Genomic DNA, 15,989 nt, shown 5'->3' with positions numbered 1-15,989 from the left:
TGAGTCTCATGCTTCTTGCTGGGCATGCCTCCCCAACTACGGTTTTGTTTCATGCTCCACATCACGCCAGCCTGAAGCATGAGCCCTGCCCTTCACCTCATGGGCATGGTCAGGCATGCATGGCCCAGCCTCTGACTGGGAGCAGCAACCTCTCATGAAAGAGAGGAAAAAAAGGCAACTGCTACCAGTAAAGGCAAAACTGGCTGCGACCAAAGGTCTCAGCCTACCAGAAACACCCATCATGGCTTGAGCCACGAGCCCAGGAGATCAACAGAGCCTCACAGATACTCTAGTCCAGGGCCAGCAGCCAAAGGGTTAACTATGGTAGCAATAACAAGGCAAATGATTGAGCTGTCTAATTTTTGGCTAGGCACCTTTAAACTCACCATCCCACCCACTGTCTCCCTGCTAGGATCCATACCGAGATGGACATGATAAGCAGGATGGGTTTATCAGTCACGCCAACATTTTCTTGTCCTGCATGTGGCAGGCAAGCAAGGCAGGAAGCAGGATGGCAGTGAGCTGGAGCAGTGCCAGAGGCATGTGGCTGGGGAGGTGTTGGGGCCACCAAGTGCTGTCACACACCTCTGGGATGGCTTCCACCACTGTGAAATTGCCTCCATCACGGAAGCCACACCTGAAATACCTCTCCAAAATTGTTTCTGATAAGCAGCAATACCTACCCTGAGGAGCTGGAGGCATGTCTAACCCCAAACTCCTCCCTTTCCTGGCCCCAGACAGTAGCTTGCTGTAAATGAGGGTGGTACAGACACCTCTGTCGCTATTAAGTACAATGAGATGTCTGAGACAATGGGAACTTACTCGGTGCAGGAGTCTTTGAGGTACTTGGGATGATGCCCAGCTGTGTTTTACTTGGCCCCATCCACAGGCTTCCAGGAGACCCTGCGTCACTGCTCCCTGTCCCAGCAACATGCCAGGGCAGCCACACTGGGGAGGCTGGGGAGGAAAGCAGGAACATTAGCAGCAGGGCAGGCAGCAGCCAAGCAGCCACCATGGAGCCACCTGGAAATTAGAAAATAGGCTGAGGAGGCACCTATTTTTATAAAAATTATCTGCAATTAGGTATTAACTGATTCAGACCATGCACAGGAAGACAATATAGGCTTGAAAACAGGCATGAAGCACAGCTTCACAAAGGCAGGAAACTGATGTATGCTCATATTTATACCAGTTTCCCACATAACAAGATCCAGGAGTTCACTGTCTATCCATCCTCCCTCTGCTGAATACATTGGCTGGAAGGAACCAAACATGTCAGAGAACTGAAAGATGTTAAGATTTCAATGCATTTTGTGAAAGCAGCTGAGCAAAGGAGAGAAATCCCAAAGTTGCCAGCCTAGCTTGGGGTGAGTTCATGCACTATCAGAGATCAGAGGCTTTGTATGGGGACCAGCTGTGGTCCCAGGTCTATGAGTACAGGGAAGGCACAGATAATCTCTGGATATATGAAAGGGTGGTGGGAAGGTGTCTGGCCAGGGGTCCCTGCAGGCGACTGACTCAAGTGGAAGATGGGACATGGGCCTCCCACGTCAAAGAGGAAGTTGTCAGTTCTTGTGCTTGGTAAAACATGGAAAAAGTAGATATACCCAAAGAAACTGAAGTTTTGCTTTAAAAGTGTTACAGTTTCCTCCTTACACTGATCTACACCCTCAGTTGGCACCGGTTTTCATCCAGTGGTTTCTCAGCTCCTGAACACTTCCAGTATTTCAAAAGTTTTCTGATGTTTCATAAAATCAGAGTCTTCAGCAACACAAGCAAAGAGAACACAAGCAAAGAGAAATATGGGATGGCCAGAATGCTTAGTGCTCAGGCAGGGTTCACAGGCAGGGCTCACAAAGGTGGCCAGCACGGAGCTGGCCATGAGCAGCAGGGATGTCCTTGGACAGCCTGAGGAGGGGGCAGCCCCAGCTCCTGCATCCTCTCTTCCCTGAACAAAAGCAGCTGTAGCTGCTGAACCACCTGGGCTTGCAGTAGAAGCATTTTGAGATAAATTGCTATGGATCTGGGGGCTCTACTAAAACAGTGAGCAGATAGTGATTTGGGAATGGCTTAATGCCCCTGAGCGTGGAGACCTGCAATTCAGCTCCATGGTACATCCAGGCACTTTAGAGTCTTCACTCCTAACTTTCTACAGCTCTTTTGAGTAACCATTCACCACCTGCTAAAAAGTTATGCTTGATTTTTATAAAAATCTCATCCTGATATACACAAATCACACAAAAGAGGATGTCACCCTAGAAGGACCAAGTGTGGATGGATAGGTGTGACACTGAGCATGACAAACAGTGTAGTCCTGGCTGTAAAGAAAATGTAGTGGGCAATGCAACCATGTTCATGGGCAATGCAGCCCTGTTCATGTCCCCCAGCTGGTTCAAGGTTCATCCACAGAACCCAAGGCATGAAGGAGACACAAAATAATGAAGACAAACGGTGTGCTTGTGTGGGAATGGTAAGAAATGGTGGGGAATCCACCTCTTACCCAAGCAAATCTTCCGGTGTCCTGTCACAGGAAACTATTTCAAATATTTCACCTATGATAAAAGGGGCATATCCTAACTGAGGATTAAAAATGGGAAATCCTATGGCTTAAAGAAGGAACATCCATCACAAGGGGATGCCACCTTCACACTGAGAGAAACAACAGTTTCACAAGAGTTGACACTACTCAGAAAGTGCTGTATTTTAAAGCTTTTCTTGGACCTGGGATGTTTTCTTATTAACTTAGCAGACCCTGAGGTCCTTATCAGTGCTGGAGGTTTAGAAAACTTGGCAATCTTCCTGAAAATTTTCTTTAAAATGAATAAACCTGACAAGCACAATACGAGTTACAAACCGCCTTGACTTCCAGGAATAAGAGGATGGTTCAAAGAATGCAAGCCTGGAGCCCGATGGAAAAAGAGCGTATCTTACAGCAGAGCCTTCCCATCCCCACCCGCATTTTTTCAGTCAATTTTCCACCCCCTGCACTTTCACTACCAGGCAGTTGGGATGTCTCTGTGCAGCAAGACTCATTCCAACTGGCAGTTCTGGATCAAAGAGCACTGGAAGCATTAATCAGTGTGCCTAATCATTTCCAATCGCAAGAAACTTTTCTCTGTGACCAGGCATATAAACACCGAGTCATTTCATTCACTGGTTGACAGACCAGAAACCAAACAATCCTTATCATGCCTAATTCATCTTACTCCTGTGGGTTATAGATGGATCAGCCTGCAATCCTCCAGCAGCAGTGGCAAACTTTAGGTGCTTTACTTAATCAAACTGATTAGCAACCTGTCTGTAGTGCCTTTTTATCTGTTGGTTGCAAAGTAGTTTACAAGCATTAAGTGCACCTAATTTTGCGATAGCAAAGCAAGACATGGTGACTACATTTAAAAGCACCTCCAGTGATGTGGGGGAGCTCTTGTTTTAAGGGGGTGGGGAGGTTCAAGGCAGCAAGTTTTGCTGATGCATGAAAACCACTCTGAAAATTAAATGAGTGAATGGTGGAGTCAGGGAGGGAGCCCAGGAATTCTGATTGCCAGATATCTGTGCTGCCCGTAGTACCATATGGTTTGTTGTAAAAGGAAAGGAATAATCAAACCGGACATCTGTGCCCAGAGCCTTATCTGTTTGGGCACCATCCTCTGGACAGCCACACTCTGAGCACAAACAAAGAGTAATGAGATCTCCTCTACCCTTGGCGGATCTGCAGGGGGACTTGGTGCCTCCTGCACTACTTCAGGTTAATATGTGTGTGATCACCACCTGTTTGGGAGTTTGCTCCCATGGTAACACCGATTTCTTACTTAATGCCAAGAGCAGAACAACAGCCCTGTCACTGCTGCAAGGAAATCTGACAAAAAGCTGAGGTTACTTTAGCTTTCCTCAGCTTTCACTCGGGTGCCCCTGACTTGGGGGGAAAAAAGCAGAAATAATTATGCCGAAGGTCACCCTGTTCCAGGGCAGTCTGTTCTCACTTTGAAGGAGAGAGATGTGAGGGGTGGCACAGAAACCTGCTGCTACACCTGACAGGCTCTCATGGATAAGAGCTGGTGATGGAGCCCTGCAGGAGCTGTTTGCAAACTTGCATGACCTGCCTTGAACCTTGCCCAAAACGATCCCATTCTTTTCTTCAGTGCATGGTGCCAGAGGCAATCCAGCTCCCTTTCTGCTCTCTCCTGGACACTGAGCAGTATTTCTTTACCTTGAGAGAAGGTGCCTTCAGGGAGAAGTGTGGGGAGGTGAAGAAGGACGGGAAGAGATGCACAAGCGCATGGAGACTTCCCTCCTATGTTGATGCAACCCCATCTGCTGTGGTGGAAAGTTAAATGAAGGATTTCCTGGTGGAAAGACTGCCAACTGGAAGCTTGGGAGAGCTGGTTTTCAACACCTGCTCAGCCACAAGCTTGCTGCCCGGCCTTGCACAAGTCACTCAAAAGCCACATGTATAATGGTACTGACATATCTGGCTCATGGAAGGAAGTCCTCGACACCGAGCTGGTTGGCTGCAGAGGATTAGGCATCTATGAATAAGTTTGGCATTAGGCAACACATCCAATGATGGCTGCCAACCAGGACAAGAGGAGGTGCCAAAAGACAGGAGGAAATCCCCCCCCCCCCCGGGTCTCTGCTGTTTGAATGCACATCCCTGTGAGAGCCTGCTGGTGGGAGGGCAGCGAGGGGCTGTTTCATCCTCTGTTGATCCAGCACCTGCAGTGGCTTAGCACATTATCACTCCTTGCTCCCATCTCCCTGCCCCAGGTTTCTGCAACCATTCACAGACCCCAAACTGTGCTTTATCCCTTTGATTCCCAATCCCAATCTGCTGCAGAGGTTAATAAACATGACCAGACAAGCAGGGGACAGGCAGGACATCTGGAAGCAGTAGTACTTCCACGAGCTTCAGGGAGCAATGCCAGGGCTGGTCCCTGGGTAACTTCTCTCTCTGCAGATGGCTGGGGACAGGGATTTTGTACCTCTGCTTGTCACCTGGTGGTCAGGCACCAGGAAAAGGGAGGCTTTGGATATGGAGTTGTGCACAAACTCTAGGCAGCTCTCAAGAAGCCAAGCAAAGCCATACCTCCCTCCAATTAAGAGCAGAGAATGCTGTTTCTTTGTTGACCTGGCTGAGACAGTGCTAAATTTTGGTAGTATCGCATATCCTCAGGCTGCAAGGTCCTAGGCAGGCAGGAAAGAGCCACTCCAAGGGTGTCACTGCCATGCTCACCCCAGGCTGGGCACTCCCAGCAGCATCACTCCAAACACTGGCGAGTTCTATCAGCATCCCACATCTCTTGGGTTTGCTACCTTTTCTGTAGCTGCTCAGCCAGCCTGTTTCCTATCATCAAAATGGGGATAAGAACAGAAGACAGATGCAGTGCCTCAATCTCACAGTGAGAACAGCAGACAGGCAGGGACTGGAATATTCCCACGTATCATTCATTCAAAAATTGTTCTTTTTCATAGATAACCAGCTCATGTTTCCTAGGCACTGGCTGAGGGTAACAATGAAGAAGGTCTCAGGAGATGCAACGCCAAGATCACCCTTCCCTACACCTGGCAAGTGCCAGAAAAAAATCAGGGACTCATGGAAGAAAAAGCACTGCAGCTTCTGCTGTAAGGCCAAAGCTGGGAATGCCCAAGTCCTGCCACAAGCCAGGAGAGGTGCGGATGAGCTCGGTGGTTCCTGGCAGCATTGCAACTGAGCTCCCTGCTGCTAACTGCAGGTGATGTACCCTCCCTCTGGGCGAGGTTTTTGTGCTCAGCCTTGGCACTGATGGCAGGCTCCAGAGCTCTGGGACCAGAGCAGGCACACTCTGTCTGCCTGCACTGATGGGCTCTACACAAGAACTAAGTGCTTGATGCAGCTGCAGTGACTGTGAGATGCACACTGCTGTCACCTGAAAGTGAGCCAAGGCAAAGAGGGAGAGGAGTGCTGGGGGCTCCTTCTTCCTTATCCCCTTCCAGTCACTGGACATTTGTTACTGGTGACACAGAAAATATGGTAGGATACACTAAAACACCCAAGTCTCGGCAGTCAGAGCAGGATTGCTGCTGGTCTCTCCCGTCCCTGACCTGCTGCATTTTTGAAGTTCACATGATTACCCTTCCCATTCTATATTCATTCCCTAATGTGATTTGAAAGTGGGTCAAAATGAAACAATTGCTATTTTGCTGAAGCTTAAATAAAAAGGAAAAAATTGGAGATAACTAAGACCCAATGTCTGGCCTCTCCTCATCCTCACTTTGCCTTTGACATCAACTTGTTGATGAGAAACCACTTACTTAACTTGTGGACTGAGTAAATGTGTTGATTACAAAAAAAAAAACCTAACCAACCAACCAACCCCCCCCCTAAAAAAACCCACCAAACCCAACACTGAAGGAAGAAAAGGAGAAAAATCACAGCTTTTTCAGTCCCATGAAACACATCTGATTCATTCAAAACTTAGAATAAAATTCAGGGATTAAAAAAGTTTATTCCACAACCCCCAGCATTCCATGTCTCTGTAAAAACTCACATTTTTCAGATGGTTCCAAGATACATCACAGATGTGAGGTTTATAATTTCATCATCACCCTGTGAGTTAAAAAACAAACATGAAACCTTCTGCCATCCATTAGTGAATTAATGTCAAATAGGTGAAAGAGGTTTGTACTTCAGCTATTCAGCCAGCCAAAAGAAAAAACAAGAAAAAACACCAGCAAATCAATGTGGTTTGTGTCCAGGGAGGAGGTGGCTTGTCCTCACTATGCTGGACAGCCCTTCAAAGGCCCTGGAGCATCGCTCTGCCTGGGGAGTCAGGCCAGTGAGTGCCAGAGCCTTGCATCCTCCCAAGGTCCAGCAAGGGCTGCAGCTGGCAGGGCGGGTACACACAGGAAGAGGAAAGCTTGCTGCTTGTCTGGCAGCTCAGCAACTTTTTTGAGGAGCACATGGGAATCATCTGAGCAACATCTTCCTGGAAGGGGGATATGGTTTGCTGCAAATACTCCACTGCTATCATCCTCTCAAAGCCCAGAGGTTCTGGATTTGATTTTTACCCACTGATGCTTTACCCACGCAGATGCCCTAATCTGAAGCCATGGCAAAGTGGTCACATCTCTGTGGAGCTTAGGGATGGGAGGCTGGGCTCATGAGGAGCCTTCATGTCAGACAATCCTGCCAGCAAACTGGGACATCTGGCAAAAGAGTCATGCTGCTCCTTACCAGTGGCAAGAGCCCTCCCTCCATCCCTGCAAAGCAGGCTACAGCCTGGGATGGAGTACCACAGGACAGTTACCATGCTGGAACTCAGCCCTGAGGATGAGCTCACAGCTGCTTCCCAACATGGCATGGCTGGAAAGACTGGGATGGGATGAGTTGGGGTGCAGGGAAAGAACTAGGAAAACATTTGATCAGGCTGAAAATAAACCTCTGCGAACATCTCCCTCCTTTCTGCCAATACCTCCCTCCTTTCTCAGCACTTCACAAAAAAGAATGCTGCAGAAGGTGTGTTTGCTTTTAATAATGAACAAAATACCCCAATTCTTTCTTATTAAAGACTTACCAATGATTGCTGTCCCCTGTGCTTGTCTCTTTTTAGATTGCTGTCCTTTCATTCTTCTGAAGGCAGGCAGAGGAGTGCCCAGTGCTGCACAGCTGGGGTTCAGCAAGTGGGTCAGATTTGGTACAGGACCCCCAGGGACTGCTCAGCTGTGGAGAGCTGATTAAAGTTTCCATATTATTTTCATCTCAGTGGTGTCAGACGGTTCTTCGTTAGGTGCTTTGTTCCAGTAACTCATCACGCACGCAGGCACTGAGAGGGGGGTTCACCTCACATGGCTTCAGACATCCAAAGCACAGGAGTCCACATCTCAGCCAGATTTCTGGTCTCCCACACAGCTGCTGGAGGACAACAGCCATTATCAGAGGAAAACCCAGTTATCTTAGACACCCGTCTTAAGATGAGATGGCTCCAGAGCGTTTTGTCCTGATAGTTCACACTATGGCCAGCAGAACTGTCCTACCCCAGGGAGGGGTAGAAGGTGCTTCCCTTCTTTGAGGGAAGAAGGTGCTGGGGAGCACCAGAGCTCGGAGCATAAAGGCAGAAAGACCCAAATGCATCCTGCCTTCACTACACTGCACATCAGTCCCTTTCACCCAGGACCTCTACATAATAAGCCCAGTGTTTTTGACTAAACCTGCAATGCTAGAGAGACATTGCCCTTTCCTCTAGAATCTGGAAAAGGACATAGAAATTCTACAGGTTCCTCCTCACCCCAAACCTGCTGACGAAAACTTTCTTCCCCTAGATGTGGCAATCAAGTCACCCCCTTGCCAGCCTTCATCCCCATTAACCAAATACACTGCGCTCCTCAAGCCTGGAGTTCTCGTTTGGCAAACCCAAATCATCTGTGGCTTTCCATGAATTCTTCCTGGCACTTCCCCTCCCTTCTTCAAGTACAGACACCAGGCAGTGTGTCTCCCTTTAAAAGGACAAAGTCATGAAAGTCCCTGCTTCTACCTGCTCTCCAGAGTTGCAGGGCTCCTTTCTGCCCCACAGCTCCATCATGAGCTTGCTTTCACATGATTACACACGAGGATCCCATGGACTCTCCCTGACACTGTCCTCCCCAGATGGGCTCCCACACACTATAGACAGAACCTGAATTCTTTGTTCCCAACTACACACATTCAACTGCCATAAATGAGTGTGGGGTTGTTGGTTTTCTCCCCACACTGTGCTATTTAATCAGATTCCAGCCTACAAGGACTGAATACATCCTTACTACTAAAGAGTGTGAGGTGATATTCCCTGACACTGCCCTGCTGCAGGATCCCATGGCACACAGTTCCCATGGGCTATGCTGCAGTGATGAGTTGGTCCTCAGGTGTTTGTTAAATCAGAGCTGGCATTAGGCACCATCCATTCCTGTGGTCACTGGACGCCCATGATAACCAAGGTAGAGTTGCTTTGGCCACCCATACTGAAATTTAAATAACAAGCCCAATTTCATCCTCCTTCTGGAACAATTCAAAAGCAACACAGCATGATGAAAGGACAAGAGAACAGACAGGTTTTGTTGTCTGCATGCTACCAAGGCAAACTTTTCATGGAAACTCAAAAAACCTCCCAGAACACCCTGACTATGTGATTCATAAATTCTAAGAGCTGACAGAAACCAGCAAAATTATTTTGTGTGTCCACCTGCCTAATAAAGACCACAGAATTTCATACAGTGATTTCTGCCTGAAGCCCAGCAATTTGTGGTTCAAACAGAGTATCTCAACCAGCCCACTGTCCACCTTTGATGTGAGGACGTCCAATGAGGCACTAACCACTTCCCATGCTGTCAAAAACTGGCTCTTCCACAGGTTGCCTGCATCTCTTTACCATTGCATAACTTTCTGTAGCCTTCCCAAGGACATTAAAATTTTTAAGCATTTTTACCTTCTCTGTCAAAACTCTCAAACCATCAAAAAGAGGGAAAACACAGATTCTGAGGCACAAAAGACTAAGCAAGTACACAGAAAAAGAAGAATAACAGAGCATCTCTATGCACCCTTCTGCTGTGACTAAATGGATGAAATCAACATTAAAATACAATTCAAGGTCCACTCATTTTCCCACTCCAGGTAACAGTGGAAAAGTTATTTTGGTACAAAACAGAACAAAAAAATGCCAAGTGTACACCTGTGTGACTTGTAAGGAAAGCACGTTAGTTCAGTTACAAAAGTAGTTTTTCCTGACACTTATAAGGCTTGCTACAATTTCACAACAATAAATATTTCCACAGCATAGACCTGGAGTGGACAGAACAACATCCACTTCAAAACCAACCCCTGAAAGATCGGCCTAGTAAAAAGACACCTCACTGCTGAACACCCCTTCTGACTTTTTGTTTCCAAATGTCTGTGGTTGGTAGCACTGATGGGGAAAAGAAAAGTTTTTTTTTTCCTTTCTTAAGGAAACAAACCCAAAATGGCAGCAGTCCAGAAGGCTACTAGCCCAGACTCCTCTAAGATGAAAAAATATTTATGTTGAGCACAGAATTAACACAAGTACTTCTTCCTTCTATCTTGTAAGTGCAGCATTTCATGACAACCCTGGTGATGAAGTTCCTCCACCCACAGACCCACAAGAACCCAGGCAACAGCCTTGAGACTCCCCTGTAACATCAGCCTGTGTTGGAGGATGGGAGGGGGCTTCAGGCACCATCTCCTAAATCCACTCCAGTTCCTGCTCCACAAAGTAACCATATTCACATTTAATAAAACCAGGCCAGATGGTTCATTCCAACAGTGTCTCTTTTATTGCCACTTTCAAAGAGATGCTTTCTCACCCTCTGTCTGCATTTGTGCTCTGGCCAAATTCAGGCTGAAAATGCATTGTCAGGATGGATATCTATTCCATGGTTCAGACTCTGCTGGGATGAGCCTGACTCCATTTTCTGCTCCCCACCCAGAGGGATTAATCTCACCTGCAGAGCAGGTAAAGGTGCAGCTCCAGCTTGTGAAGGTGCTGAGTTGGCTATGGTCAGCATGTGCTGCCAGTGAAGGCACTGAGTGCTTGTGGAGGGTGTCTCGGGGGGGCTGAGGCTTAATTGCACGTTGCTACAGCCATACTTTTTGTGAGGTGATAGCAGTAACACCTCTGGCCGTGGCTTTCCCAGCTGTCCATGAGGTCCTGCTGCCTAAACCAGACACAGAACTATGGCAACAGGAGCAGTACCCATGTGGAGAAGAACAGGACATGTAGGCTGATGAATTAGGCACTCATCTAACAGGGCAGGTCTACACAAACCATCTAGTGTTTTATTGTATGTGAAACTTCCGACTGTTTTAAGGCAGAGCTAAGGTGCTCTTCTTTACTTTAGGCACCACAATTTTGTGCCTTGAAACTCTTACATCAATTAAAATTCTGTGTTAAGTGTACGAGTGCAATCCAAACTGGCACAAGATGTGTGAAACAAAAGTGCACGTGAAGCAGAACACTTGGGCCCCATTTCTGTACACACAGACCTGCAGAAATCATAATGTAAAGATGCTGTAGGGCCATATAACTGCACTGACACTGAAGGAATTCATACTTAACAGTGGTTCAGTTGAAAAGATGTTGCTTTTGGAAAAAAAAAAGCACTGTTTTTTGAGGTCCTGGGCAACCAACAGTTAAACCTCCGCTTTCAAATCATCCATCCTGAAGTGGTCAGGTAAAAGAAGCAATCCTCACAGTGCAACAACGCAGAAGACGGAGTGAAACCCCACAGCCAGATTAAGTATAAGCCTCACAGTTTCCATTACTGCTACTGTAGTTGATTTTGCAACTCTCTCTTATTTTTCACCATTTCAGCTGCTAGTTTGTGGGAAATATTTGGGGAAAAAAGAAAAAGAACCCAAAACCCCAGAGACTGCCCATCCTTGACAGGGACAGTCCTGGCATGCTTGGAATGTGTAAAACCACAAAAGAGCCATTTCTGTTCATATGTTACTCCTTATGAAATCCTCTTTTAAAGAAGACTCAGTACTGGAGGCTTTAGGCACTCAGCAGAGCCCCTTTAGGATTGCCTTTTACTTTGAAATGTGACTTATCGCTGAAGCCCAGGCGGGTTTGGGTATCTGACTGTTGTGCCCTTTGCTTTGAACTCCAGGATCGTTACGTGCACGGCCGCCAAACTGGTCAAGACATTTTCCTCCCCTCCTTTGTCCCGAGGTTCAGGATAGATAAAAGCTGCACCAGGCTTGCTGCCTCACCAAAGCCAATTTGACTGTTAATTTTACATTTAAGGAAAAAAGCAAATAATAAAACCCAACACCACACACAATGATTATCATCACTGTTACCCACACAAAGGCCAGAGCAACCACAGCATGACTCAACAAGACCTGGACTGCAGTGGGTATCTCTGGACACACATGAGAATGTTCTTTGGCAATGCAGTTCTGCAGCTCTCTGACATGTCCTTTTCTGCTTCTGAGTCTTTTTTCACCCTCACAACCTGTTGCAACATCACTGTGATGCTGCAGCTGGCAGCAGGGTGGTAGCCTGGTGAGGGCAAGGCTTTGATCAGCTCCATCCACGTACAGGGGCACCTACAGGGCACAGGCTGAGCAGATGCCCAGGGAGGCTGTGGATGCCCCATCCCTGGAAGTGTTCCATGCAGAGTTGGAAGGGGCCCTGAGCAACCCGATCTAATAGAAGGTGTCCCTGCCCATGGCAAGGGGGTTCAATTAGACTATCTTTAAGGTACTTTCCCACCCAAACCAGTCTGTGATTCTATGTGAGTTTGCTTTGCTGGAGCAATGAGGCAATCAACTCATGCCCCTGCATTACTGCAGTGCTGCCCACACCATCTCTTGAGGTGCCTCAGGTCAAATCCTGCTCCTTTTTAAGTTAGTAGGTAAACTTTTTGCTGGCTTCTTCTTCCTTTTTATATCTCCTTTTCTTCCTTCCTGAGGTTTCTGGGATCACCTTTCCAGGTAGATCATCACTACAAGCATGTGGCAATCTGTAGTGTGAGGCTCACGTCTAGCTTGAACTTCAGAAAGTACCAGATCAATGTGAGATCAAGCTGAAACACAGGGACTGTTAACCCCAATTTCCAGCACTCACTGCCTTTTGTTTGTGCAGACTGACATGGAGCCCTGCGAAATGCAAGCACTGTAGTTCATAAGCAAGAGGTCTGGCAGGACAAACATTAAAGACAGTAAGAAAACACAGGCAAAGAAGTATCTTGTACAGAACTGAAAAAATAAAAGATAAATGATAAGCAGGAATTCCCCAGTGGGCTGAGTTTATCAGTGTGATTGCTTTCAGGACTTTTTTTCTTGTTGTACCACCTTGATTTGCATACAAAGCATCTCTAACAGGAAATATCACCTGTCCTGGAAAAAAAAAAACCAAGAAGGATAAGGATTTTTGCTGCCAAGAGTAAAATGTCTTTTGGCACCATATGACATGCCAGAAAGCCCCTCTCCTCACAAAAGCAACTTGCAGTGGCACATTGCAGCTCTTCTTCACTCCTTGCTCTGCTTCCCATCCCAGGGGCAGCAGTGCTTGCAGCTCCTCAGGAGAGCTTCCATAGTTAGAAAATCTGAAAATGAAAGAAAAAACAAGCAGGTGAGTTGATTTGCATTCCAGATTCACAATTAACACAGCACCAAATTAGCTTGTAGGAAGTGGAAGAGTAAAAAGGAAAACCGCCAACTTGAAAATGCAAATCTTCACCCTACTACAGACACAAGCCACAGCCAGGATTCCTACGGGCTAGGAAGGCACGAGTAAGAACCCATTTTTCACCACTTTTTCAATGTGGTCACTTCATGAACTTGACAGTGACTTGTGATATTCATTCCTATACCATATATAGCCAGTTTCATTTCCTGAAAAGAACATGAACGGAAAAGCAGAAAACCTTTAAAATGATCGTATTCTTTCTTCAGAAATCATGTATTTCTTCAGAAGGACAGGTCTTTCTGTCCTTTCGCCTTTTTGTCTTTTATTGCTACCTTTCTACACTAAAAAAAAAGGCATTTATTAAATTAGTACAGCATAAGAAATGGATCTTTTCCCAAGGCTCTTGGATCTTAAAGAATATAGGTTGCTGCTTTGAAACTCACACACCAACTTGGCAGCACAGCATGGAATCAGAGAGTTTTGTCTGAGTATGGTACATATACATGGATCCATACTATTCCTCTGCACAGGGCTCCCAGGGGTCATGGTTCAAGGCCACCAGTGAGCACAGTGAGCTATGTTCCACAGCCCTGTGCGCTGCTATTGCGGGACCTCAGCTCTCCGTGGCCATCAGCAGTCACAGCCCCACGGGAAGCACAGCAGCAAGTAAAATCTTGCTTTCCAGATGAGTAAGTGAGACAGTGGTAGTTATAACACTACACCTCTTCGCTTGCTTCTGCAGAACTCAGGTCATCTGTCTGGGCTCTGTCCCTCTCCCTGTGGGAGCCCACACCATCAGCAGGGAGAAGAAGTCTTTGCCACCCCAGGGCTCCTCGATATTCTTCTTCTCTCCTGGCTGCTGTGAAACACTCAAGCTTTCCAAGCACAGTACAGGGGTCTTATTTAAGCAACCATGTAGGCACAGCTCAATGCCCCAGCAGCTCTGCCACTCCTCAAGGGCTGGGACAGTTGTTAGGACCACAGGCCAACTGGACCTCAGGAAAGAAACTGCAGCAAAGACCAGCAGCATACTGGGCGGCAGGAACAGAAACAGCCAGGAGACCTCAGCACTCATTAGACCCCATACAGACACTGCATCTAGTTTTGGTACAAGAAACATGTACAAGAAACACACTGACAAACTAGAGCAAGTGCAATGGAGGAGCACTGGTGGACTTGCCTGAAGAGAAGAGGCTGTGGGAGCTGGGCTTGTTCAGCCAGGGCAAGAGGTGGCTTTGAGGGATCCAGAAGCAGGCCCAGCATCTGCAGGGAGGTGACTGGGAACACAGAGATGGGTTCACATAAAGAAGGACTTGACCAAAGTCATGAACAACCTGGTCTGATCTCACAGCTGACCCACCCAAGATCCCTTTCAGCCTATATTATCCTATAGGGCATCTTCTAGCCTCTGCCACCAGTGCAAAAGCTTTGGAGGAAAGGGTGGGAATCACTCAGTGCTCAGGGACCGCAATATCGCCCAAGTGAAAGAGTTGGAGAAACAACCACATCCCAAGACCATGAAGGCCCAGAAGGCATCCCTGGGCACTGTGCCTTATGTTCCCCTCAGAACACGACAAACCCCAGTGCTGCATGCAGTCCCACAGTGACCCACATGCAAGTGCTCATCTCAGTTTGGGCATCAATGGCCAAGGAACCTTTGTCCATGTCCCATCTGCAGCGCACACACAGCCATCTTTCTTCCGTGTGTATGTGTGTAAGTACACACACACAGTTCCAGAATAAGCAGGATTCCCTAAGCCCCATGTACAGGCCAATACATGTACTCCACACTGCCCAAGGCAGCAGCCTCTGCTCCACAGGATGGAGATGCCTCAAGATGCCTTCCCTCTGCCCCACCAACTGCAAAGCTCCAGTGTGGGATGATCCAGCTACACTGTCAACATGGCCATACCATCTTCTCTGTCCCTTGTGTCACAAAGAGTGTGGGAGCAATGTCTTGCTTTCAGTCAAAATAGCTTATTTTGCTAGGACACAGGAAATGTTCACAACTGAGAAGATGAAAAGGGACCTTACAGACAACACTACCGAGCTCCAGCTTCTCAGAAGGATCCATACAAACTAAAAGGTGACTGTCACATGTATTGGGTTGGCAGAAAGGAGGAGGTGGAAAAGGAGAGGTTCATCTTCTCACCCCAGGTCACCAAGAAAGTCAGTGGCAGAGCCATAAATAAACCTCCTCCCCGCTATCCCAGAGTCTGGATGCTCCCTGTCCTCCTCATGCCTCTGCTTGATAGCCAAGCTGTGCTGGGAGGTAAAGCTGCCCTCCTCACATTACACATAACCACACTTCTTTTTGGAGACCAAAAGACCCCTTGCCTAAGGGATGCTAGCTCCCCACCAAAAGTCAGTCCTGACCAAATACCATCTTTCAAAAATGCAAACTTGCATCCGCATTAAGAAACCTGTCCAGCTTTGATAATATGCTTGCCAACATGTTCTGAGATGTGGTCTTGTCTCACAGGGCCTTAGAGGCTCTAGGGGTTTATCCACATATGATTTTTTTGGTACTTGGAAGTGAGACCAGCAAGCATTTTTACACCTACCTATTCAAAGAGTTTTATTTTCAGTACAAAAGAGGGTATCAGACCACTCAGTTTCAACTTCTGCTGAAATTCCTGTGTGACCCAGGACAGCTCATTTCAAGCAGTTCTGAGTCCTCATAGTGACTTGTGCTAAACTAAATTTCTGTAACTGCACCCATACCAACGTCTGCATAAATCAGCAAGAGAAACCACAGCTTCAGTCAAAATTAGTACCTTCATACAGAAATAAAGATTAAAAAAACCCATCTCCACCTCCTTGTTGATAGGT

At 47.1% G+C, this 15,989-nt stretch overlaps 1 long non-coding RNA gene across 4 annotated transcripts in view; it reads right to left on the bottom strand.

Moving 5' to 3' along the window:
• LOC138105467 (uncharacterized) overlaps positions 1-15,421 on the bottom strand; it is a 57,021-nt gene extending 41,600 nt beyond the window's left edge. For all 4 annotated transcript variants that reach the window (XR_011148485.1, XR_011148484.1, XR_011148483.1 and 1 more), the window contains exons 1-2: positions 7,551-15,421; positions 6,525-6,583 (exon numbers count right to left, since the gene is read on the bottom strand). This is a non-coding gene — a long non-coding RNA (uncharacterized lncRNA). The remainder of the gene's footprint in view (positions 1-6,524; positions 6,584-7,550) is intronic.
• Between the last annotated feature and the right edge of the window lie 568 nt (positions 15,422-15,989).

Source organism: Aphelocoma coerulescens, chromosome 2 (assembly GCF_041296385.1).
Source record: "Aphelocoma coerulescens isolate FSJ_1873_10779 chromosome 2, UR_Acoe_1.0, whole genome shotgun sequence".
NCBI classification, from domain to species: domain Eukaryota; kingdom Metazoa; phylum Chordata; class Aves; order Passeriformes; family Corvidae; genus Aphelocoma; species Aphelocoma coerulescens.
Note: the sequence above shows the minus strand (reverse complement) of the source record. Positions and strands in the feature narration are given on the sequence as shown.